This window comes from Lynx canadensis, chromosome A2, assembly GCF_007474595.2.
Source record: "Lynx canadensis isolate LIC74 chromosome A2, mLynCan4.pri.v2, whole genome shotgun sequence".
NCBI lineage: Eukaryota > Metazoa > Chordata > Mammalia > Carnivora > Felidae > Lynx > Lynx canadensis.
Window position 1 is genome coordinate 154,729,949 of NC_044304.2, and position 24,594 is coordinate 154,754,542.

At 48.2% G+C, this 24,594-nt stretch overlaps 1 long non-coding RNA gene across 1 annotated transcript; it reads right to left on the bottom strand.

The window, feature by feature from the left end:
• Positions 1-10,728: 10,728 nt before the first annotated feature.
• Positions 10,729-14,220, bottom strand: LOC116737965. Its single transcript, XR_004343340.1, has 3 exons — positions 13,973-14,220; positions 13,626-13,761; positions 10,729-10,974 (listed from the first exon to the last, which is right to left on the bottom strand). It is a non-coding gene; the product is annotated as an uncharacterized LOC116737965 (long non-coding RNA).
• Between the last annotated feature and the right edge of the window lie 10,374 nt (positions 14,221-24,594).

A 24,594-nucleotide genomic window follows, 5' to 3' on the forward strand; every position in this document is an offset into this window, starting at 1 on the left:
AAAGGTCTTGGAGACACCCAGTTCCTAAACTGCCCCACCTATGACAGTACCCAATCCGGAACTGGTTCCTCTTTAGCTAGTCTCTCCCCAAGCCAGCTTCAACCCAGTAAGAGGCCCCTCCCTACCACCCTTCCAAGATGCCCGTTTCTTGGCTGCATGGTCTCCCCTGCTGTAGCCAGGATCATAAATTTGAGTTTGTTGGACTATAGGCGTATTCCTGATAGTCTTTTTGAGTTTTATCATTGTTTTTTAAAAAGGGAAGTGGGGGAGGGGCACCAGGCTGGCTCAGTAGAGCATGTGTCTCTTTGATCTAGAAGTTCTATGTTTGAGACCAATGTCAGGATGTAGAGATTACTTTAAAGGGGGGGATGGGCAGAAATGAGCACTTTATGTTACTGTGACGTCCCTTAGCATAAAAAGGTTTAAGTTAATGTGAAAGCATTCTTCTGTTTTAGGGAAATCCTCTTGTGTATTAAGGATTCTTTGTCTCCATATTGCTGCCATCACCTGGAAAGCATTGGCACCCAGCTCAGAGCCCTTAGTGGAATCATAGGCGATCATAAAAGATATGAGCCTCAATGCCACACCTGGAAAGGCCATGGGCAATAACTTCAGAAATAATCCAGACTCAGTCCTAAAATGGGGGGAGGATGGGACCCAGGGCTGCCCCCAAGATCACATGTGCCATCCAAGCTGAGTTCTGAATTTCTGATCTTCCTGCTCAACCCTGCAGCCAGAATGATAGATAGCATCAGTTTCTTCTGCTCAAAGTCCTCCAAGTAGGGTTTCAATCAGGGTAAGTCCTTGGCAATGAATGAAAGAATTCTCTCATGTTATAAAAATTACTATGCCTTGGCTCACCATCCATACCAATAGGAATAATGATGTTTTGTGTTATGGGGAAATGAACTTAGAGTCCTCTCTGTTTTAGATTACTGGGAGAAAAGTTCAGCACAAGGGCAACCCTTGCATTTCTTCACTCAAGAAATACTGATTAGTGAGTGGCTCTCCCGTACCAAACAGCCAGTTTATTGTAGGAGAAAGGGCCTCCAGTGTGCTGTGATGGGAGAGCACCAAGAACCTTCTCAGATACCAAGGTCCAGAGGGTGATGACCCCAGGCTGGGGAGGATGCTCACGGGAGCATACACGTTATTACCCACCTCCAATGACTGGGCATCAGGCCAGTTTAAGAACACTTGGCAGGAATACGTGGGTAGCCCAATCAATTAAGTGACTTGGGCTCAGATCATGATCTCACTGTGAGTTCGTGTCCTGCATCAGCCTGTGCTGACCGCCTGGAGCCTGCTTTGGATTCTGTCTCCCCCCCCGCCCCCCCAAACCCTGTCTCTTCTTTGCTCCTGCTATCTCTGTCTCTCTCAAAAATAAACATGAAAGAAAGAAAGAAAGAAAGAAAGAAAGAAAGAAAGAAAAAAAAAGAACACTTGGCAGGCACAGGGAAGGAGAGAAGGGAAGAGTCCCAAGAAAGGACATGGTGGGCATCTCCGTTACAATTTTGCACAAAGCTATTGTCATTTCTTGAGCATAGTGATCATATTTATTAAAACAAAAATGTGGGGCGCCTGGGTGGCTTGGTCGGTTAAGCGTCCGACTTCGGCTCAGGTCATGATCTCATGGTCCGTGAGTTCAAGCTCCGCGTCTGGCTCTGTGTTGACAGCTCAGAGCCTGGAGCCTGTTTCCGATTCTGTGTCTCCCTCTCTCTCTGCCCCTCCCCTGTTCATGCTCTGTCTCTATCTCAAAAATAAATAAACGTTAAAACAAACAAACAAACAAAAAATGTTACCCAGCTTGACAAGGAGGGTACACAGTTAACTGGTCAGGAGAACAGGAAGATTAAAGTCAGGCCTCAGGCCGAAGCAGAAAAACCAGGTGACAAAGGAAATCACGAGAGAACATAGTAGTTGTGTGACATCGGGCAAGTTACTGCCTCAGTTTCCTCACTGGTGAAATACTTTTCCTTATAAGTATCCAATCTATTAATATATGTTCACAGGACAGTTGCTGGCCTTCATAAGTGCTAAATATTTGCTGCCGTTTCCATTGATGTTTTTAGGATATTAAAATAGGTTTTTCAAATTTAGCATATTTAAAACTAGAGTATGCCCAGTCATATCTGAATTTTATTTTTTTTTTTAAATTTTTTTTCAACGTTTATTTATTTTTGGGACAGAGAGAGACAGAGCATGAACGGGGGAGGGGCAGAGAGAGAGGGAGACACAGAATCGGAAACAGGCTCCAGGCTCTGAGCCGTCAGCCCAGAGCCCGACGCGGGGCTCGAACTCACGGACCGCGAGATCGTGACCTGGCTGAAGTCGGACGCTTAACCGACTGCGCCACCCAGGCGCCCCTGAATTTCATTTTTAAAAACTGGAGGGTGAGCGCCTCAGTGGCTATGTTAGCTGGGTGTCTGACACTTGACTTCAGTTCAGGTCATGATCTCAAGGTTCGTGGGCTCGAGCCCTGCATTGGGCTCTGCACTAGCAGGCAGAGTTCTGCTTGGGATTCTCTCTGCCCTCCTATGCACACTCTCTCAAAATCAAGTGAACTTAAAAAAAGAAAAAAAAGAGCTGGGGTGCCTGGGTGGCTCAGTCAGTTGAGTGTCAAACTGCAGCTTGGGTCATGATCTTGCGGTCTGTGAGTTTGAGCCCCACATCGGGCTCTGGGCTGACAGCTCAGAGCCTGGAGCCTGCTTTGCATTCTGTGTGTCCCTCTCTCTCTCCCCCTCCCCTGCTCATGCTCTGTCTCTCTCTGTCTCAAAAATAAATAAAAACATTAAAAAAATTAAAAGAAAAAAGAGCTTAAAATATTCTTAAGTAAGCTCTATGCCCAAATGGAGCTTGAACTCACAACCCCCAGACCAAGAGTTGCATGCCCTGCTGACTGAGCCAGTCGTGCTCGGGTAAATCTGAATTTCAGATAAATAAATTGGTTTCTCATGTAAGTATATCCCAAATATTGCATGGTATATGCTTATACTTAAATGATTCACTGTCGGGGCACCTGGGTGGCTCAGTCGCTTAAGCAGCGGACTTCAGCTCGGCTCATGCCCCGCGTTGGGCTCTGTGCAGACAGCTCAGAGGCTGGAGCCTGCTTCAGATTCTAGGTCTCCCTCTTGCTCTGCCCCTCCCCCACTTGCACTCTGTCTCTCTCACAAATAAACATTAAAAAAATGTTTCACCATCTAAACTTCTAGTGTAACTAGTCCTCCTATACTTTACCTGACACGGTTTTCAAAGTGATGTGGGCAGTGGGGGCCTGAGGACCCAGAGGGGGGGGGCCCTCGGGAGTAGCCAGGAATGTCCTTGGCTTCACAGGATGGAAATCAAACGTGAGTTAGCAGAAAGTGAAAGCGGAGTTTACTGTGGACAAGATTTACTGTAGACAAGTTTATTGTACACAAGATATGTAGAGACATACGGACACAATGCCCGGGAGACTAGGAAAGGAAAGGAGCAGGAGTCTCGGCTTTACTTGGGGTCCAGGGTTTTTACCGGCAATTGTGGTCTGATGCACGTGTCCTCTTGACCGGGAACTGGTCAGAACAAGGACAGGGTCCTTTATTAGTCACTGAATCCCTGGAGCCAGGGGTCTTGGGGTCAAGATGTGTGGGATCGGTGGTCTTGGAGAATGTTTGAGGTCCCCAGCCTCCTCCGAGGTTATCCAAAGATTTCATTATCTCTGCGTCTCTTACAAGGAGGGCATCTGCCATTTGCAGTACAGGGTATTGTAGAGTGGGGTGGGGGAACAAGCCCTAGCAAGAATAGAAGCTGGAAAAGGAGCAAAGGGGGGGAAAAAACAAACACGTGGTTTTTTCCCCCCCCGTGGGTCTCTTTAGTTTCCCTGTCTCAAGGCCTTTTTCACCTACCATACATATCCACTTCCAGCCTCACAGCAGGCTTTTGCAACAGGGCAAGCACAGATTACTTTGTCCCTTTGAATCTGACAAGGTAGAGACAGGCAGTGACACCATGCAGGATTACACAGCCCTTGAAGCTACAGTGAGCAGAGTTTAGGAATTTGAGCTTGTAGTCTCGTGCTCCCTCCCCTGCAGGTGCTGGAAATCAGGTCCTGCCTTAAGGGAGCTTTTCATTCAAAAGGGAGACCAGACCTGCAGTCCAGACACAATCGTGCTTGTCCCCCTGTGTTGAGGGCCACAAAATAGAGTAAGATAGGCCTGTCATCCTGCCATGACATCTTGGCCTGGGAGCTGGGAACAAGTTTAGTTGTACTCTGACACAAACTTTGAAAATGTTAACCTGGCAGTAATCACAGCTAACAAGGGTGCCTGTGTGGCTCAGTCGGGTTCTGGGTCTCCCTCTGCCCATCCCTTGCTCACATGGTCTCTCTCCCAAAAATAAACATTAAAAAAATTTTTTAATAAATAAAACTAAGTAACAAAAAAATTCAAGTAACGATTTCAGTAATAATTTAGTCACTGTACAGTTCATATTCTCAGAGGTCAGCGGTTTCCTGCCTTTTTAAATACCCTCTCCCACAATTTATAAACTATTTTGTAAGTAATGCTGTGTCAATTTTTGGTTTGCATAAAAGTTGTAAACAACGAAGCCACATGACTCAAATATTTGTAAAAGTAGAAAAAGACAGGACAAAGAGAATCTTTGGCCAAATTCTACAAATTCTACTCAGCCTCCCCTGAACAACTCAACTAGGTCTCAGTTTTGGACTCTCACATTCATTTCTGCATTGATGGCCTAATTTTAAATTTTTTCTTTAACGGTTATTTATTTTTGAGACAGAGAGAGACAGAGCATGAACGGGGGAGGGGCAGAGAGAGAGGGAGACACAGAATCGGAAGCATCTGAGCCATCAGCCCAGAGCCCGACACGGGGCTCGAACTCACGGACCGTGAGATCGTGACCTGAGCTGAGCTGGAGTCGGACGCTTAACCGACTGAGCCACCCAGGCGCCCCTTGATGGCTTAATTTTAGCAAGAATCCTGCCAAATCGGTTCAGCCAGAACCCTCCACCCTCCGTATCTGATCAGGCTCAGGACTTCAACCACCTCCATCTTGACGTCAAGACTAATTTCCTACTAATTTCTTACAGACTAAATCCTCTTTTCCAGCTGATTTCTTAACTGAAGCAAAGGACCCTGCGGGGCAAAGCATCCCCTGCTGGGAACTGAAACTACCTCCTCGAGCAATTGAGAACTACCAGGAGCCAGCAAGACCCCACCCACGATTGACCTCCCCTGAGACAGGGAGGGACCGGACCAGTACCCACCGACCTATGTCCCACTTCCCTTATATAAACCTGGAAGTAGGGGACCTGGCTGGATCAGTGGGTAGAGCATGCAACTCTTGACCTCAGGTTTGTGGGTTCAAGACCCACACTTGGGCACAGTGCCTACTTAAACAATCCGGAAGTATTTTCAGCACTTCTTTGGAGACTTGAGATGTCCCCTGTCTTGTGGTGTTGGCCTTACAGAAATACATTCCTTATTTTATTTTTCACGTTTATTTTTGAGACAGAAAGTGCGAGCGGGAGAGGGCCAGAAAGGGGGAGACGGAGATCTGAAGCAGGCTCCATGCAGTGAGTGCAGAGCCTGACACGGGGCTTCAACTCATGAACCTAGAGATCATGGCCTGAGCCGAAATCAAGAGTTGGCCACTTAGCCAACTGAGCCACCCGGGTGTCCCTCCCCCTTATTTTTCTTCAATGTTTATTAATTGAGAGCGCGCAGGTGAGTGGGGTAGGGGCAGAAGGCAACAGAGGGTCCGAAATGGGCTTTGTGCTGACAGCAGGGAACCTGATGTGGGGCTCAAACTCCTGAACCTTGAGACCATAACCTGACCTGAAGTCGGACACTTAACCGACTGAACCACCCAGGTGCCCAATTTCTTAGTTTCACCACTGATACGGTTTAAAGTAGGGCTCAGACCCATTGGCCAAGAAATTCTTGAGACGTGTTCAGTGCAGAAAGGTGTTTCTGCTAAAGCAGAGGGACGGGACCCGGGCAGGAGGGGGTGGGTAGAAAAAGCCTCACTGGGATAGTGAGGAGCAATGAATTACATACTTTGGAGTTGGGGGAGGTAAAGACAAAGGAAACTTCCAAAAGGATTTTCATATGCTGAATCAGACTCACAGGATCCCAGGGGGGCCTGGCTGTCAACCTAAGGTGGTTTTTCCCTGTAGAAAAGCCTTCTCTGCTTTTGGGTTCTGTCACTGGGAGGTGGGCGAACCTGGTCTGCCTGGGGCCCTGAGAGCCAGCTGCACCCTGTGCTGCCTCAAAGGTGGTCACCTTGGCTTGCCCTCAGCAAGAGTCCGGTTAGGTCGGTTTAGCCAAAGCGCCCCTTATACCTGATGTGGTTTCCACCCACCTACTCGCATTTTGCTCCTCTGCGGTAAATTGCCAGCTGCTCCAGCCGTACTCGAAGTGGAACCCAATGTCGCCCCCACCGTGGCAGTCCCTATGCCCACCAGGATGGCCCCCCTTTAAACAGAAGTCAACCTTGCCATGCTTTTTCTTTCTCAAGTGCCATTGCACCGTTCTTCCTTATCGGAATGTTATTTTTTTCTTCAACGGGTATAAAAATGTCACCAGCTAGACCCCAAGACCCGGCCTTTACCGCCCACCTGCTAGTACTCACAAACCTTCGTCTTACGTAAGCTCTTCATTCCGACTTTTCCCTTAACACAGGCAAACGAAACCCGAACCCCACCTACCCCCGCAGGAGGTGGCAAGGACCCGGACAAATATCTCCCACCCAGACCGTTTGAGCCAAACCTGACTCGCGCCTGCGCAGACGGACCTTGGAGTGACCTCTGGAAAGACCTACAATCACCTCTACCTCGTTATTAATACTAAAATCAGAGCCCAGGGAGGAGCCTCGGGCTCATTTGCATAACAACGTATGTGTAGGCGTGTTTCCTTAAGGCGGATGCGCGACCCTCGTGGCTGCCTCTCCTTAGTACGACAAGCCTTCCTATCTAAATATTCATCCTAACCCCAAGCCAAAGGAACCTATTCACCTCTCCAGGAGCCCCAACTTTGGAAGCCATCCCCCATGATCTCCTTTGCTGAAATACAAGTTTTCTTTGTGCAACAACTCAACCCAGTGTCGTTTCTGAGTCACCAAGGAGTGAGCTGAACTCATGGGACTCCCATTCCATTCTCCGGGCCTCGCAGCTCCTTCCCCCTCCACAGCCAACTACTGCTTTTCATTAATTTGTATATCTTTCAGAGCTATCTTACGCATATTCAAATAAATGTCTAGGTTTTTCCTCCTCTTGTAAATAAAACTAGTGACAGGCTATACGCCTCCCCTCCTCTCCCCACCTAAACAGCAGTATATTCGGAGTTCTTTCCCTATTAGAACCTAAAGGAAACCATTCTTTTTTATAATACTTGCATAGCTCTGCTATGTGGATGTATCCCATCGTTTCTATGACCCATTCCCTTATTAGGAATAACTGGTGCGTTCTCAGTCTCTTAGCATAATAAACAGTGCTTGAATTCATCACGTTTTATGTAGATTTTGTAAATGGGAGATTAGGTCTGTTGGATAAACTACAACTGGCATTGCCACGTCATAGAGTATGGGCATTAGCCAGATTTTATGAAAACGTCCCCCATACAGGTTGTTCCCATATACAGTCCTGATGGGGGGAACTAAGGCAAGTGAGAAGTTGTTATTTCCTTACTGCCTACAGCCCCTTGACAAGTCCTTAAAGCAGAGTGATCTTCCTCTGGAGAGAAAAGACAATCTTAGCCCGACTCCCCAGGATCCTGTAAGTCTACCTGAACATATCAGAATTCCTTTGGAAACTTCCTTTACCTCTAGCCCATGATAGATGTTTGGCAATCGTACTCCAAACTTAGGGCTCCCTGATATATATCTGAAGGGTCTCTTGACTGACTGAGGTTTTACTAAACAGTAATAAATGACCATTTCCTAACAGCGAGCCCCTCAAGGTCCTGGAAACCTTGTTTCCAAAATTCCTCAGAGGCTTAATACCAACCTGAATGTATTTAATCAGTCCCCCATCACACCCCCAGTGCAGCTCTTTCTGCCCGCACATCCTGTCCCCATGCTTCAAGAAAACCATTTTGTAACAAAGAAATAAAGTTAAAAAAAAAAAACAAAACCATTTTGCACCAAAATTGTGTCAAGAATTCTTTCTTGGCCGTCGGCCCCGAACCCCAACACTTCAAACCACATCAGTCCCACCATCAACATATAACGAACTATTTGCAAACACCCTCACCAATCCCACAAGCCACCAAATTTTTGGCAATTTGCCAGTCTGATAGGGAAAAATAACACTTCAATGTAGCTTTTTTTTTTTAAGATTTTAAGTAATTTCTATACCCAACGTGAGCGTCAAACTCACAATCCCAAGATCAAGAGTCACACGCTCTACTGACTGAGCCAGCCTGACCCCCCTGTTTTTAAAACCCCCGTATTTTTATTTTCAGCACCAAACATTTTGGAGGGACCCTCCGACCTCCATCTGCACCCAATGCTTGGAGCTCTTTCTCCTCAGCATTTAGGTCAATGCCTGGCTCAGATTAGGCGCTCAAAATATTTGTCCAAGAAAACAAATGGATAGATAAACCAATGAAGGATGTGGGCATGGGGCAAATTTAGGTTTGTAGGACATTACCTTGGCTCCAAGTTTTCCTTCCAGCTTTGATGGGACAGAAACTGAAGTTTTAGGAAAAGAAGGAAAACTACAGGTAACTCAGCACCTCTTTAAAGGGCCATCAGCCCTCTAACTCCTAAAAGCCTTGGTGCTGACCAACCAGAGTTCGTTGCCGGAGGGCATTCTCTTAGGGAGGGACAAAAAGTGCTAATAGGCTTCCAACTTCCTTTCTTGCTTTTGCTACTGGTTCGAGCTGAAAACAATGGATAAATCTCCAAAAGAACAGAACCGGCCAGGTGCCTCTGCGAGTAGGAAAAAGATAAGCTTGATTCTAGAAAAGGGCTCCTAGTAACTATTTAAAATACCAAGACATTATAGTGGGAAAAATCTTGTCTGCTTTCTTTGCTTTCTTAATTTTTTGTGTGAGAGGTGTGGGGGTGGGGAAGCGGTTAGAAGTTGCAAATGAAACAATGCCTAAGGCCTGAGACCTCGGAGGGCTGCCTGATTGCCATGGAAATTACCCATTTCAGACTTCTTGAGTCCCCACCGAGTAGTTGCTGAGGAGTTCCCCAGTCCTATTTGGCTAAAATGCTGGATTTTGTCTTCTGTCTTTTTTTAAAAAAAAATTTTTTTCAACGTTTATTTATTTTTGGGACAGAGAGAGACAGAGCATGAACGGGGGAGGGGCAGAGAGAGAGGGAGACACAGAATCGGAAACAGGCTCCAGGCTCTGAGCCATCAGCCCAGAGCCTGATGCGGGGCTCAAACTCACGGACCGCGAGATCGTGACCTGGCTGAAGTCGGACGCTTAACCGACTTCGCCACCCAGGCGCCCCATGTCTTCTGTCTTTTTAAGAAAAAGCCTCTTCCAGACACAGCCTAAAGGCACCACAGTCTTAGGAGATGTTGGCATCAGTGAATGCATTCATTTATTCATTCACTTAGATGGGCTCATCAGGGAGGTCTAAGATGATGTTTGAACAGAGACCTAAAGGATGAGAAAGGGCAAGCTATGTAAAAATCTATAGGTCACAGGGATCACCGGGTGCAGAAGCTTTGGGGGGGGACCTTGGCTGATGTGATCCGGGAACTGCTGAGGGCGGCGGCTGGAGCCCAGTGAACCATGCTGTGTGGTCAGAGATGATGAGAGAGCATAAGGCAAGCTGATACCCCGCAAACACCACCCCCACCCCCGCACCCCCCGTTGGGATGGGATATGTGTGACAATCCTCAGGCACTCCTGGCTGCCCAAGAACAAAGGAAAGAGGAAAACAAATGGTTAACTGATAGCGATCGCAGTCGGGCAGGACCCGAGCCTCCTACAGTTTACAAAGGTCTTAGTAAGAGACAAGAAAAAGGCAATCTTATCAATAGCCTAATCTCCAAAAACCTATAGACTCCGTTTCCTGGAGCTCCAACATTACCCTCCCCTCCCTAGTGATGTGGGAGACAAAGGCAGAAGGACGTGGCAGGTAAAATTAAATCTCCTTATCACCTGCAGCCCATTGACAAATGCTTGGGGCAGGCACAGTAAAACATTCTTCCAGGAACTCCCTACTGTCTTCATGTTAATGCTTTGCTAGAGAAAAAATGGCCTTAGCTTAACAATAGCTTGGCCTCCAGTATCTCAGGAGTCCTCTTTAGCATATGAAAGTCTTTCCGGAGGCCTTCCTTCTGCCTTTACCTCCCCCAATTCCATAGTTTGTAGCCAGCCACTCCTCAGAACCCGAGTGTAGCTCTTTCTGCCCACGGGTCCTGTCCCCTTGCTTTAGTAAAATCACCTTTTTGCACCACAGACGTCTCAAGAATTCCGGAGCCATTAGCCCTGGACCCACACCACCCCAAAACCACGTGAAGAGACAGGGCAGGCTGCCTAGAAAGCAATGGGGGCAAAGAGTGGGCATTAGTGCCCTGGGAGCACGTTCCTCCCAACACCTCAGGTCACAGAGAAGTCACATACTTCTGTGGCCGGGGCGCAGGGGTGCACCAGCTCCAGGCTCCGGGGGGGTCCCAAACAGACCAGCCTTGGCCCTGGCCGCTGACAAAATCCAAAGGCAGGGAGACCAGTGATGATGACACAAGAAAGGATTTTATTTCAGGGAGGCCGACACCAGGAAGATAGCAGTGTCTCAAAGATGTCTCCAAAGCGCTGAAAATACGTCCAGGTTTGTGTAAGGAAAAAAAACGGGACAAAGGCTGGTGGGTACCTGAAGGTGGGCCATACAGGTGTGGTCCGTCCCTGTCTTGGGGGAGGTCGATCGTGGGTGGGGTGTTGCTGGCTCAGGGCAGTTCTTGAGGGAGTGGTTTGGGTTCTCAGCAGGGGATGCTCTGCCCGCAGGGTCCTTTGCCTGAGTTAAGAGATAAACTAGAAAGAACTTAATCTGTAAGAAAGTATAGACAGGTCAAAACGGAGGTGGTTGAGGGACACCTGGGTGTCTCAGTTGGTTCTAGATTTCGGCTCAGATCATGATCTGACGGTTCGTGGGTCGGGATTCTCTGCTTGGGATTCTCTGTCTCCCTCTCTCTCTCTGTCCTTCCCCTGCTCTCTCTGAAAATGGATAAATAAATTAAAAAAAAAAAAAGTCACACAACAGACAAGATACAACAATGGGTAAGTTAATGAACCGAACTCAAAGTCAGTCCATGAGTGTGCCCCTGAGGTGAGGGCTCTGTCTGGTTCAGGTGAACTCTTGGCGCTCACTGCATATTGGGTTCAAGCAGTGGAGAATCAGGATCACTACTGTGCTTAGAGGTCAACGGGACAGAGCCTGAGGTGGCAGCTACCTTCGCAAGACGTGAAAGGGTCGGTGTCTGGGGAGCCTGAGAGTTTGCGGCAGAAATCCTCCCTTCTTAAAGGAGTTTGCTGAATCTTTAGGCTTCCCGACCCCTTCTGGTTCCAGTGGTTATCAGTTCTCAGTTCTTCCAGGCTCTCTTGGTTTTGCTGGTTATCAGTTCTGGATGCCGCCAGTATGTTCTGGTTCTAACGATATCTATTCTCAGCTCATCACCCTTGGCTGCCTTCCAGATTCATTAGGTCACTGCTTGGCATGAGTCACTGCTTGACATGAGTAACTCCATCTTGCTCTCTACAGGGCAACACAGACCCTTTTTCACTGTGGGATAATCACAGATTCAGAGTGTCTGTTCAGCTTCCTGTCTGCTTCTGCTCTTGGCTTCATACTTATCAGGGAGTTTTAATCTGAAGGATTACAGCCGTGCATTCTGGTTTTGGTAGTTATTATGAAGGAAGAAAAAAAACTTTTCCTCGACACTGTTAGGTTCAGTAGCTGGGGCTTGTGAATTAAGTTGACAAAAAAGCCTTAATAGGAGAAAAGGATTTATTTCACAGGCATAAGAGGAGACAACAAAAGAAGTAGCTGGCTCTTTAAATGGTTAAAGTTAAAGGCTTATATATTTAACTTAGTAGGGAAAAGGCAAGGGGGAGAAAAGGCTTCTTTGGGAAAAACCAATAGACTTCTTTAGGAAAGACCAATGGGTTTTAGGAACAGATGAGAGATAAGAAAGTTTGTGATAATGTTTGTCTATACAGTTATGCATAGTTTTTCTGTCGGGCCATAAAGGGGATTTGTGGTAGCCTCATTTCCCAGACTTTGTTGGTTTTAGTCAGTAAAAGAGACACTGAAAGGCTTTTTTCCTTCATGTGTTGAATCTCAAATGTCTTCAATCTTAAAATAATCTTCTTATCGACTCTGAGGTTCTGAGTGGGTCCCCACATCATCAACATATATCTCATAGCATCTTGTGCCTGTGGTCCCAAAACTAAAAAATACATATGTAATTGATGGATGACACCAAGCTCTCGGATAAGAAAGCTGGGCAGAGAATGCTTGCATTCACATGTCCTAATGGGGCTGGGATCGGAGCGCCCCCCTGTCTCCACCAGCAAGGCCCAGAAGCTGCCCATGCCTTCCCCGCCCCCCTCTCTCTGCACAACATCCCTGGGCCCAAGTCCTGGTCTTTTCACTGCTAAAACCCACCTCCCGTTGGCCCCCTTCCTTCACCGCCACCGCCGCTACCCTAAGCCGAGGCACTGCTGCTTCTCGCTGGCCCATTTCAGTGGCCTCACAATTGGTCTGTGGGCATCCACTCTCACCCTTTCCATCCCGTGGCCTCCCCTGAAGCCAGTGATCTTCTACACCTAAAGATGCTTATGTCAGGGGGGGCGCCTGCCTGGCTCAGTCGGAGCGTCCAGCTCTCTTTCTCCAGGTTGTGAGTTTGAGCCCACGTAGAGATTGTTAACAAATAAAATCTCGAAAAAGAAAATAAAGATGCTTATGTCGTTCTCTTGCTTAAAACTTTTTATGGTTTCAAGTTACTTTCAGAGTAAACATTTGAGGGGCACCTGGGTGGCTCAGTCAGTTGAGCAACCGGCTTTGGCTCAGGTCGGGATCTCGTGGTTCATGGGTTCGAGCCCCGCATTGGGCTCTGTGTTGACAGCTCAAGAGCCTTTGTCTCCTTCTATCTCTGCCCATCCCCCACTCACACTCTGTCTCTCTCTCTCTTTCTCTCAAAAATAAAATTTAAACATTTAAAAATTTTAGAATAAAAATTTTTATTAATATGATCTATAGAGCCTTGTTTGGACTGAATTGTAGCCCCCCCCCCCCAATTCATATATTGAAGCCCTCACCCTCAGGACTGTGACTGTATTTGGAGAAAAAGCCTTTAAAGAGGTAATTAAGGGGGCGCCTGGGTGGCGCAGTCGGCTAAGCGTCCGACTTCAGCCAGGTCACGATCTCGCGGTCCGTGAGTTCGAGCCCCGCGTCGGGCTCTGGGCTGATGGCTCGGAGCCTGGAGCCTGTTTCCGATTCTGTGTCTCCCTCTCTCTCTGCCCCTCCCCCATTCATGCTCTGTCTCTCTCTGTCCCAAAAATAAATAAAAACGTTGAAAAAAAAATTAAAAAAAAAAAAAAGAGGTAATTAAGGTTAAACGAGGTCATTGGGGTGTCCCCCTAATCCAGTGTGACTGGTCTCCTTACCAGAAGAGGAGCTTAGGACACAGACATGCACAGGGGAAAGACTTTGCAAAGATCCAGAGAAAAGACAGCCATCTTCAAGCCGAGCCAAGGAGAGAGGCCTCAGAAGAAACCAACCCTGGGACTTCTGCTTCCGGAGCTGTGAGACAAGAAATTTCTACGAAGTTACCTAGTGGCAGTGCTGGCAAACTCACACAGCTGCTACTTACCCCTCCAGATCCAGGTCTCCACAAATCTCCCTTTTCTCAGTTTCTAGAACTTGCTTTGCTCCCTCCCACCAGGTGGCTTTTCCAAGCCATCTCCAACCTTCTCTCCTTTGCCCATTCCTACTACGGAAGCCAAATACATACCGGCTTTCTCAGCATCGCTTGGAGCAAAGGACAGCTGTGTGGTCAGCTCTGACCAATGCGCTATGAGAGCAGGCTGCCGGAGGCTTCTGGGAAAGGTCTCCTGGACCTCGTTCCCACTCGGGCCTCCTGCTTCCTGCCTTTGAAAACCATCTTGACCTCTGGAGCTGGGCTGATAAAAGGGCAAGCCTGAAAACAAGACCTAAATGCATGAAGAAGCAAAGCGGAGGACAGAAAGAGCCTGGCTCCTCAAAGACAGTGTGGAGTGGGGTTCCTGGGTGGCTCAGTCAGCTGAGAGTCCGACTTTGACTCAGGTCATGATCTCACGTTTTAGGAGTTCGAGCCCGGCAGAGGGCTCACTGCTGTCATCACAGAGCCCGCTTCGGATAGTCCGTCCCCCTCCGTCTCTCTACCCCTTTCTCCCGCTTGTGCTCTCTCTCTCAAAAATAAATAAAGCATACATACATAAAGATGGTGTGGAGTAACTGGACCAGTGCCCACAGCCACCACCCCCATACTTCTTGTGTGAAAAAATAAACTCCATTGGTTTAAGCCACCAGCTGTCCGATTTTGCGTTTCTTGGAGCCGGAAGCACTTCTAACCAATATATGATTCAAGGCTTTGCACGTGCTATTCCCTCTTTCTAAAACGCTGTTTCCTGTTCTCCTCAACCTTCAGATCTCAGACGAGTGCCACTTTCTTGGGGACGCGTTCTCTGGACTCCTAGCCAAGTCCGACCCCTGTGATCTACTCTTCACACTCCAGTCCCCCATCCTCCATAACGCCTCTCGTGTTTGCTTGTACGCGATTGATTGTCTTTCTTACCCCCTCCATAAGCTCTGGAGATCAGGAACCATATCTATATTTGTTTACTGTTGCGGCTCCAATGTCTATCACACTCCACACGTGTAGAATGAATGAATGAATGAACTACCGTCAAGCAGGCCCAATGTCAAAGGCATGCATTCATTCCAACTAGAGTAGTGTTTGGCACATCACTGCAGTTCCATAAATACACATCTAATGAGGGGCGCCTGGGTGGCGCAGTCGGTTAAGCGTCCGACTTCAGCCAGGTCACGATCTCGCGGTCCGTGAGTTCGAGCCCCGCGTCAGGCTCTGGGCGGATGGCTCGGAGCCTGGAGCCTGTTTCGATTCTGTGTCTCCCTCTCTCTCTGCCCCTCCCCCGTTCATGCTCTGTCTCTCTCTGTCCCAAAAATAAATAAAAACGTTGAAAAAAAAAATTAAAAAAAAAATACACATCTAATGAGTAAACGAATGGATGGATGGGGGGGGGGGGGCAAAGATGAAAAGAAAAAGCACTTGTCTCAGAGGAGCTTGGAACGGAAGAGGCGAAGCAGGCCCCGAAGCAGAGCACTTTGCTGGGGAATGTACAGATGTAGAGCCGTCTGTAAGGAGCCGGCAGAACTCAGAGAAGCAGCCTTTAAGTTGGGCTGATTAGGAGAGAGGGTAGTAGCAGGGAAGGTGCAACAGGAAGTGGGTTTTAAGTGAGCTGAGCCAGCGCATGTGGCCTCGCTGCAGACGTGGAAGCCGGGGCACCGAGCTGAGGGACAGGACGGTGCCACAGGGAAGCCGGGAGCAGCTCTGTGCTCATCGTTGGAGCATCGAGTCCTGGGTAGGAAAGAGCAGCTTGCGACGCGTGGGAGGTGGGGGTGGGGGTGGCGGGAGGACTTGGACTTGGTCCTGCCTGTAAGGGGGAGCCCTGGAAGGTTTGGGGCAGGTGCCTGGCATGCTTGGTCAGATCACATTCTAGCAGTGGAAGGATGATAGCTCTGGGTCCTGAGTCCTGCCAGCCTTGCCATTGTTATCAGCCCTCCTCACCGGGATGTGTCCAAGTGCAGGCAAGGTTTCTACACACAGGTTGTTCTGAAAAACATATCAACCTTGTTAACTGAGTCAAGTAAACAGCTTCTGACCATTCACCTGGGACTTTGGCACCTGCCCTGTAGACTCACCACCCTGAGCCAGGCCATACTACTGGGTGTCTTGATTTTGTTTCCATATATATATATTTTAAGTTTATGTATTTATTTGGGAGAGAGAGAGGGAGAGAGAGAAAGAGAGAGAGAGAGACAATCCCAAGCAGGCTCTGTGCTGAAAGTGCAGAGCCTGAGGTGAGGCTTGAACCCACGAACCTCGAGATCATGACCTGAGCCAAAACCAAGAGCCAGATGCTCAACTGACTGAGCCACCCAGGTGCCCCAATACTGGCTGTCTTTAAAATCCATGGGGACCCTGCTGACCTCTTTCCACACCCTCATCCTCAGTGGCCTTCCCCTTCCTTTCCCTCCCTCCTTCCCTTCCCTTCCCTTCCCTTCCTTCCTTCCTTCCTTCGATCTCGAGGTTTGTGAGTTTGAGCCCAGTGTTGGGCTCTGTGCCTTCAACTCAGAGCCTGGCGCCTGTTTTGGATTCCGTGTCTCCCTCTCTCTCTGCCCCTCCCCTGCTCACACTTTGTGTGTGTGTGTGTCTCTCTCTCTCAAAAATAAATAAACATAAATTAAAAAAAAAATTTTAAGGTAATCTCTCCACCCAACATGGAGCTCAAAATTACAAGAGATCAAGAGAGAGAAATTACAAAATTACAAGAGATCAAGAGATCAAGAGTCACACGCTCCACGGACTGAGCCAGCCAGGTGCCCCTAGAAAACGTTTTAAGATGAATGGATTTAGGAGCACACGGTGTACAGATAAGGCGCATGTGGTGGAGTGTGTGTTCTCTGCAAAGCCCTGCATGAACCGGAGTTGCACCAGGGGCCCGGTGTGCCCATCGGAAGGCAGACGTCCCTGGGAGAGAGAGCGGTGCAGCTGGCTACCAGATAGGGAGGTGCGTGAGCTGTAAATAGCTGTTAGGAAGAGCTGGGGCGCATCCTGACTTTAAGATCAACTCAGCTCTTAGCTGCCCGGGCTAAAGTTCACTCGGGCTAAAGTTCACTCTTCACCTCCCAGCTGTCCTTGACACCATCGGCCAAGGCCCCATGATCCCGCCCTGACCAGTCTTGTAGGTCACACTTCCTGGGTGTGGCCGCAGGTGCTCCAGGAATCCGTCAAGTCTGGGGTCAGAAGGGACCTCTTCTCCTATTTTACAGATGCGGAAACAGAAGAGCGGGAGGTGAGGACACATTCCCCAAGTTCCACAGTAAGGTGGAGGCAGGGCTGGGCCTCAAGGCTGCAGGCCCCACTGTCTCCCAGACCTCACTGCCCCTTCGATGCCGGAGCCTCCGAGGGAGACAAGAATCTGGCACAGTGGCCGAAATAAATCGTCCCTCCCCTAAGTGAGGCCAGGACATTCTCAGTTTGCCAGTGAGATATGAATTTGCTGGGCGTGGCACAGTCAGTTGAGCATCTGGGGCCGGGGGGTGGGGGGGAGGAGGAAGGAAGATGTTTTCTTTTCTCTCTCTTTTTATTTTTTTTATTTTTTACTAAACGTTTTTATTTATTTATTTATTTTAATTTTTTTAATGTGTATTTATTTTTGAGAGAGAGAAAGGCAGAGTGCAAGCAGGGAAGGAGCAGAGAGAGAGGGAGACACAGAATCTAATGCAGGCTCCAGGCTCTGAGCCATCAGCACAGACCCCAACACAGGGCTGGAAATCACAAAGTGTGAGATGGTGACCTGAGCTGAAGTTGAACACTCAACCGATGGAGCCACCCAGGCACCCTATTAAACGTTTTTATTTATTTTTGAGAGAGAGACAGAGCATGAGTGGGGAAGGGGCAGAGAGAGAGGGAGACAGAAGATCCAAAGCGGGTTCTGCACCACTGAGAGCAGAGAACACAACGTGGGGCTCGAACTCACAAACCTCAAGATCATGACCTGAGCTGAAGTCGGACACTCAACCGACGGAGCCACCCAGGCGCCCCTCTTTTCTCGTTTTGATGTGTCAGCAAACAAAAGACTGCAACACCGATGTGCACAGTCTAACCTGAAGGGGATGAGTATGTGCCACCCTAGAATACACCATTTTGGTATAAAGCTATTTTGAGCTGAAGGCAACTGAGAATCCACAGATAGAGAAAGAGTTCTCTGTCCTCCTTCTAAAAACAGGGCACAGATTTCCCTTGTGAAGGAGTCCCCTCCTCCCATGTGAGAAAGAGGAGAGGAGCTGTTACCACTGGACATGCAGAGTCGGTGGGCATAGACGTGAGTCTATGGAACCAAATCTAACTACTAACTTTTCTGTCACTAGTTTCCCCGTATATTCTCCAGTCACTCTTCCACAGTCTGTCATCCTTCAAAGCCCAACCATGGTTTCTTTTCTTTTTTTTTAAGTTTTATTTATGTTTTTTAGTAATCTCTACCCCCAACGTGGGACTCAAACTCATGACCCCAAGGTCAAAAGTCTCATGTTCTTCCAACTGAGCCGGCCAGGCCCCCTGATTTCTTTGTCGAAATGGTGTATGAGCTCCCGAGTTTAATCCCTTCTTTGATTTTCACTTATTCCCTGTGAACTTCTATGCACATAAATGTGGGTTTTTTTATGTTTATTTAAGTTTGAGAGAGAGAGATAGCACACACGTGCACACGCATCGAAGTGGGGGAGGGGCAGAGAGAGAGGGAGAATCCTAAGCAGGCTCTGCTTTGAGCCCAGTGTGAGACTCGATCCCATGACTGTGAGACCATGATCTGAGCTGCAATCAAGAGTCGTATGCCCAACTGACTAAGCCACTCAGGAGTCCCTTTGCACATACATGTTAATAAAAACTGTGCACGTTTTGTCCATCACTCTGGCTTTTGTTAATCTAATTAGTGGGCCCCAAATTCCTGAACCTAAGAAGGTAAAAGCTTTTCTCCCCACAAAACACACACCCGGGGCGCCTGGGTGGCTCAGTCAGTTAAACATCCGACTTCGGCTCAGGTCATGATCTCCAGGTTTGTGAGTTCGGCTCTGTGCTGACAGCTGGAGCCTGGGGCCTGCTTTCTGTTGTGTCTCCCTCTCTCTCTGCCCCTCCCCTGCTTGCACTCTGTCTGTGTGTGTCTCTTTCTCTCCCCCCCCCGAAAAATAAACATTTAAAACACACACACACAGGGGCGCCTGGGTGGCTCAGCCGGTTAAACATCCGACTTCGGCTCAGGTCATGGTCTCGTGGTTTGTAGGCTCGAGCCCCGCGTCGGGCTCTGTGCAACAGCTTGGAGCCTGGAGCCTGCTTCAGATTCTGTGTCTCCCTCTCTCTCTGCTCCTCCCCTGCTCATGCTGTCTCTGTCTCTCAAAAATAAATAAATGTTAAAAAAAAAAAATTAAACACACACACACACACACACACACACACACCCCATGTACCTACCACCCATATCAACAAGGAGAATATGATCATTTCCTAGAAGCCCTGCCCTATGTGCCTCTTCCAGAACAGCCTGGCCCCCAGGAAACTACAGTCCTAAATTTTGTATTAATTTTTCCATTTGTTACATTTTTTTCTACCTACATATGGAATCCTAAGTAAAACATTATTAGGTTTGCCTGTTTTAAAATTCTATTTAAATGGACAGGGTGCCTGGGTGGCTCAGTTGGTTAAGTGCCGACATCGGCTCAGATCATGGTCTCCAAGTTCCTGAGTTTGAGCCCCGCCTTGGGCTCTGGGCCAACAGCTGAGAGCCTGTAGCCTGCTTTGGATTCTGTCTCTCTCTCTCTGCCCCTTCCCCAATTGTGCACACGCTCTCTCTTTCTCTCTCTGTCTGTCAAAAATAAAAACTTTAAATGTTTTGAATCCTATTTAAATGGAATCATACTGATCCCTTCTCTTTCTTGCTGCTTTGGCTAATGTTTGAGAGATTAGCCTACACTGGTTGAGTGTAGCTGTAGTTCGTTCATTTCAGTGCTGGACAGTATTTCATTGCATGGTTGTACCACACCTTACTTATACATTTGACTGGTTTTTGTTTTGTTTTTTTAGAATGATTTTTTTTTTTTAATTTTAGAGAGAAAGAGAGGGAGAGAGGGGCAGAGGGAGAGAGAGAATTTTAAGCAGGCTCCACGCTCACTGCAGAGCCTGACATGGGGCTTTGGATCATGACCTGAGCTGAAATCAGGAGTTGGGTGCTCAACTGACTGAGCCACCCAGGTGCCTCACTGTTTTTTTTTTTGGGGGGGGGGGAATTTTATTTTATTAAAAATTTTTTTAATGTTTATTTTTCAGAGAGAGAGAGAGAGAGAGCAGGGGAGGGGCAGAGAGAGAGACAGACACAGAATCTTCAGGCTCTGAGCTGTCAGCACAGAGCCCGACGTGGGGCTTGAACCCATAGACTGGGAAATCATGACCTGAGCTGAAGTCGGACGCTTAACCGACCGAGCCACCCAGGGGCCCTTATTTTATTTTATTTTTAAGTAATCTTCACACCCAATGAACTCAACAACCCTGAGATCAAGAGTTGCGTGCCCTACCAACTGAGCCAGCCAGGCGCCCCTGTGTGCACATTGTACCGTTGATGTATATTTCCCTATATCCCGTTTTGGACCGTTACAAATAATGCTGCTATGAATATTCTCATGCACATCTTTTGGTGCGCATATGCATGCATTTTGTTGGGTATACACGTCGGAGTGGGATTCCTGGGTCTTTGGTCAGTTTTCCAAAGTGGCTATCCTGTTGACTCCTATCCTATCCTGCTTCTCCATGCTCTTACACTTTATCCTACACGTCGGAAAGGAGCTGAGCGTCCCCAAGACCCTGCTCTTCTCACTCCCGCTCATCACCCACGGCTGAGGCCCAGAGCAGTTTCAGATACAGGAGATCTTTCCGAGGTGATGAAAATGTTGTGGAATTAAGTACTCGTGACAGTGGCACAACTTTGTGACTAGACTAGAAACTACAAACCTCTCCACTTCACAAGAGTAAGTTTTGTGATATGCAGAGTGACTTATATTTCAATTTCCAGTATCACCTGACTTTAACTTTTGATCATCAGGGAAGTTTGAAATGGAAACACTTTGTGGTTTCGATTTGCATTTACCTGATTAATATTGTATTTGAAAATCTTTTTGTATGTTTATAGACCATTTGTATTTCCTCTTCTATCAAGTTACCACACAATTCTTTTGCCTATGTTTGTGTTGAATTGGTTGTCTTTTTCCTATTGATTTTTAGGAGCTCATTTTTTTTTTCAAGTTTATTTATTTTGAGAGGTAGGGGGAGGGGCAGAGAGAGAGAACTCCCAAGCAGGTCTGTGCTGTCAGTGAAGGGCCAGATTCAGGGCTTGATCCCATGAAATCAAGAGTCAGAGGCTTAACCGACTGAGCCACCCAGGTGCCCCTTTAGGGGCTCATTCTAGATTCCAGGTATTAACCCTCTGATGGTGATGATAGTGATATGTGTTACAAATATCTTTCCCCCGATGTGTGGTTTATCTTTCCACAGTACAGACGGTATCTTTTTGATGAGGAGAAGTTTCCCCCCCAACCCCATATTTCTGTTTTGTTTTTTTAAATTGAGACATAATGTAAATACAATAATATGCACAGATCTTAATCGTTGTTCAGTGAATTCTGACACCTGTATGACTCATATGGTCACCACCCAAACAGGATAGAAGGCTCTGATTGGAGCCCCCATGCCCCTTCCTGCTCCTTTCTAGTGAATTCTCCCATCCCAACACACAGTCACCTCCTGAATTTGAAAAATTTTTATTAATTTATTATTTTTCTTTAGGTAAGCTCTACACCCAACGTGGAGCTTGAACTCATGACCTCAAAGATCAAGAGTCTCATGTTCTGTCGACCGAGCCAACCAGGTGCCCCAACATTTTGATTTAACAAGCTGTTCAGCGGTGCTTACCAAGTTCCAAACCTTAAAAATATTAACTAATTTAGGGGCGCCTGGGTGGCTCAGTGAGTTAAGCGTTTGACTCTTGATTTCAGGTCAGGTCATGATCTCATGGTTCATGGTCGGAGCCCCACGTTGTGCTCTGTGCTGACAGCATGGAACCTGCTTGGGATTCTCTCTCTCTCCCTTTCCCTCTGCCCCCCTGCCCCATGCTCTCTCACACTCTCTGTCTCCCAAAATAAGTACATGAATAAACATTACAAAAATCAACTAACTTCAACCTCATAAAAGCTCTATTTATTACTTTAATCTTCTAGATGAGGAAACCAGGAGACATTGGGTAACTCACTCCAGGTCCCCCAGCCAGTGAGGGGGAAGCCAGAATTCAAACCCACGCAGTCTCCCAGTCTCCGGAATCCGTGACCTTCTGGTGAGGACACTGAGACCCCTGGAGTTAGTTTGTATGCGTGGTCTGAGGTAGGGGACCAATTTTCTTCTTTCTCCATATAGAAAACCACTTTTCTGGGCCCCAGGTGACCGTGTGACTCAGGGACACTTTGAAGTGGCTTCAGCTCCTTCCTCAAGTACCTCGTCTTCCCCACCCTTGGCCCTGCAGGTCTTGGAGGGGGGAAGGCAGCCTCTCTGTGGTCTGGGGCCCCAGTCTCGCCTTTTCAATACAGTGCAAACACTGCAAATGTCCTTCCCCAGCCACGGAGGAGCGAGTGTGGGGAAAAAGCGTGACAGAAACAGTCTGGCTTTCTCATGCCTCTTTCAGGAGAACGAGGCCCATTTGCCATCCTGGTCTCCTCTGTGGGGAGCCTGCCAAGGAAGGGGGGCTGTGGCCCCCGGACAGAATGTTCGAGCTGTTCCGGGTTTCATGGGCTGGAAGAAACGCTGGGATTCGGGGAAATGTTGGATGCGGCCCGTGGCTGTGTCCCTGGGAGGAGGGCTCATCAGGGAGATGTCTGGGTGCCCAGACCATGTGTGTGTGACCTCACGGGGCCCGAGGGAAGGGGTGATGCTCACTACCGGTTGTGGATGTGCACGTGACGACCGTGACACAGAATGGCAGTGCTCGCTGGGGCGGGGGGGGGGGGGCGCGTTAGCCGTCGCAGGGGTTGCTGCGACGGCAGGCCTCAGAGCCCAACACCAAGACAGGGCTTCTGTTCTCCTGCTTCTTCTCTGGGCTGCGGCTGGTTTGGTCCCACGACCCCCCCGGGGGCCACGACAGGCACAGCTTCTACCCTCCGCCAGGCTTCACTTCTCCTTGTCCCCCAGTGGCTGGCCTTCACTCTGAGCTTAACTGAAATATAGCTCACGTGCTGTAAAGTTCACCCTTTCAACATGTACACCTCTCTGGTTTTGACAGTGACCTTCAGCACTGTCTAATCTCAGCTCTTTTTTAACTGCTGTGGGTGGAAGCTTGGGTGACTCCCTGGGAGAAGGGGCCTGGGTTTGGGAATTATTACATTTTATTTTATTATTTTTTTTCATATTTATTTATTTGAGTGAGAGAAAGAGTGTGAGCATGTGCACACGTGAGCAGGGGAGGGGCAGACAGAGAGAGGGGGACAGAGGATCCAAAGCAGGCTCCTCACTGACAGCACAGAGCCCGTGTGGGGCTCGAACTCATGAAGCGAGAGGCTGAGGTCAGATGCTCACCCCACGGAGGCACCCAGGTGTCCCTCCGTGCTGTTTAAAGTGGAGGGGTTTCAGTGTTCCCCTGAAGGTCACCAGTGTGTGTGTGCATGTGTGTGTGTGTGAGGGCCCAGGGCCCGCTGTGTTGTCTCAGACAGTGGAGGGTTTGGGTGGCGGGGAACCTGTGAGGAACTAGGCAGGTACAGTCAGGGAGGCGATGGCAAATCAAGGGTACGGTTCAGGACAGCCGCCTCCCCACCCCCCAAAATATCCCCCTGAGCGCCAGTGTCAACTCTTAAAGCTGGAGAGTGGGAAGCAGAAGCAGAAATGCCTAGAAGGCGTGACCTCAGCTGTCATCCCCGCAGCTACTTCCCTCAGGGCCCTGAGGGAAGAGGGACGATTGAGTCCTGGGGGCAGAGGGGAAAGTGGGGGGCCGTCCTGCCTGCAGCTGAGTTGCAGAAAGGAGAGGACAGAGGGAGGACCAGGCTTTAGCAGAAATCTGTCAGCCAGCACAACGCTCGGCGTATTGTCCTAAGGCTCCACGTCTTACCCTGAGACCACAGAGGAAGGCATTAAGGAATTCCTTCAGTTTCCTGGACCAGGCCTGGAACAGTAAGAAAACAAAATTTTGAGAAGAATATATATAACTTTAGTATGTAGATTTGGTGGGACAATACCTTTGGAATGGAAGGAAGCCATTACGTAGAGGGAGAAGTTGGCATTTATCTTATAGAAATATATGTGTGAATGACGTATGTCCAAAGTTAAGATAATTGCACTAGAATATACATGCAGTGCAACATTGTTGCTGTGGGTTTGTGTGTGTGTGTGTGTGTGTGTGTGTGTGTCTCAGAGGGGGTTTAACAGGCACACAACATAAAATGTATCATTTTAGGGTCACCTGGGTGGCTCCGTTGAACATCTGATTCTTGATTTTGACTCAGGTCATGATCTCACCGCGGTGAAACCGAGCCCCGCGTCGATATCCGCACTCCATGTGGAGCCTGCTTGAGATTCTCTCTCTCCGTCTCTGCCCTTACCCTGCTTTTTATCTCCTTCTCTCTCTCTCTGTCCATCTCAAAATAAATAAATCAATATTTTAAAAAATTGTTTATTTTTTCAGAGAGAGACACACAGACAGAATGTGAGTGGAGGAGGGGCAGAGGAAGAGGGAGACACAGAATTGGAAGCAGGCTCCACGCTCTGAGCTG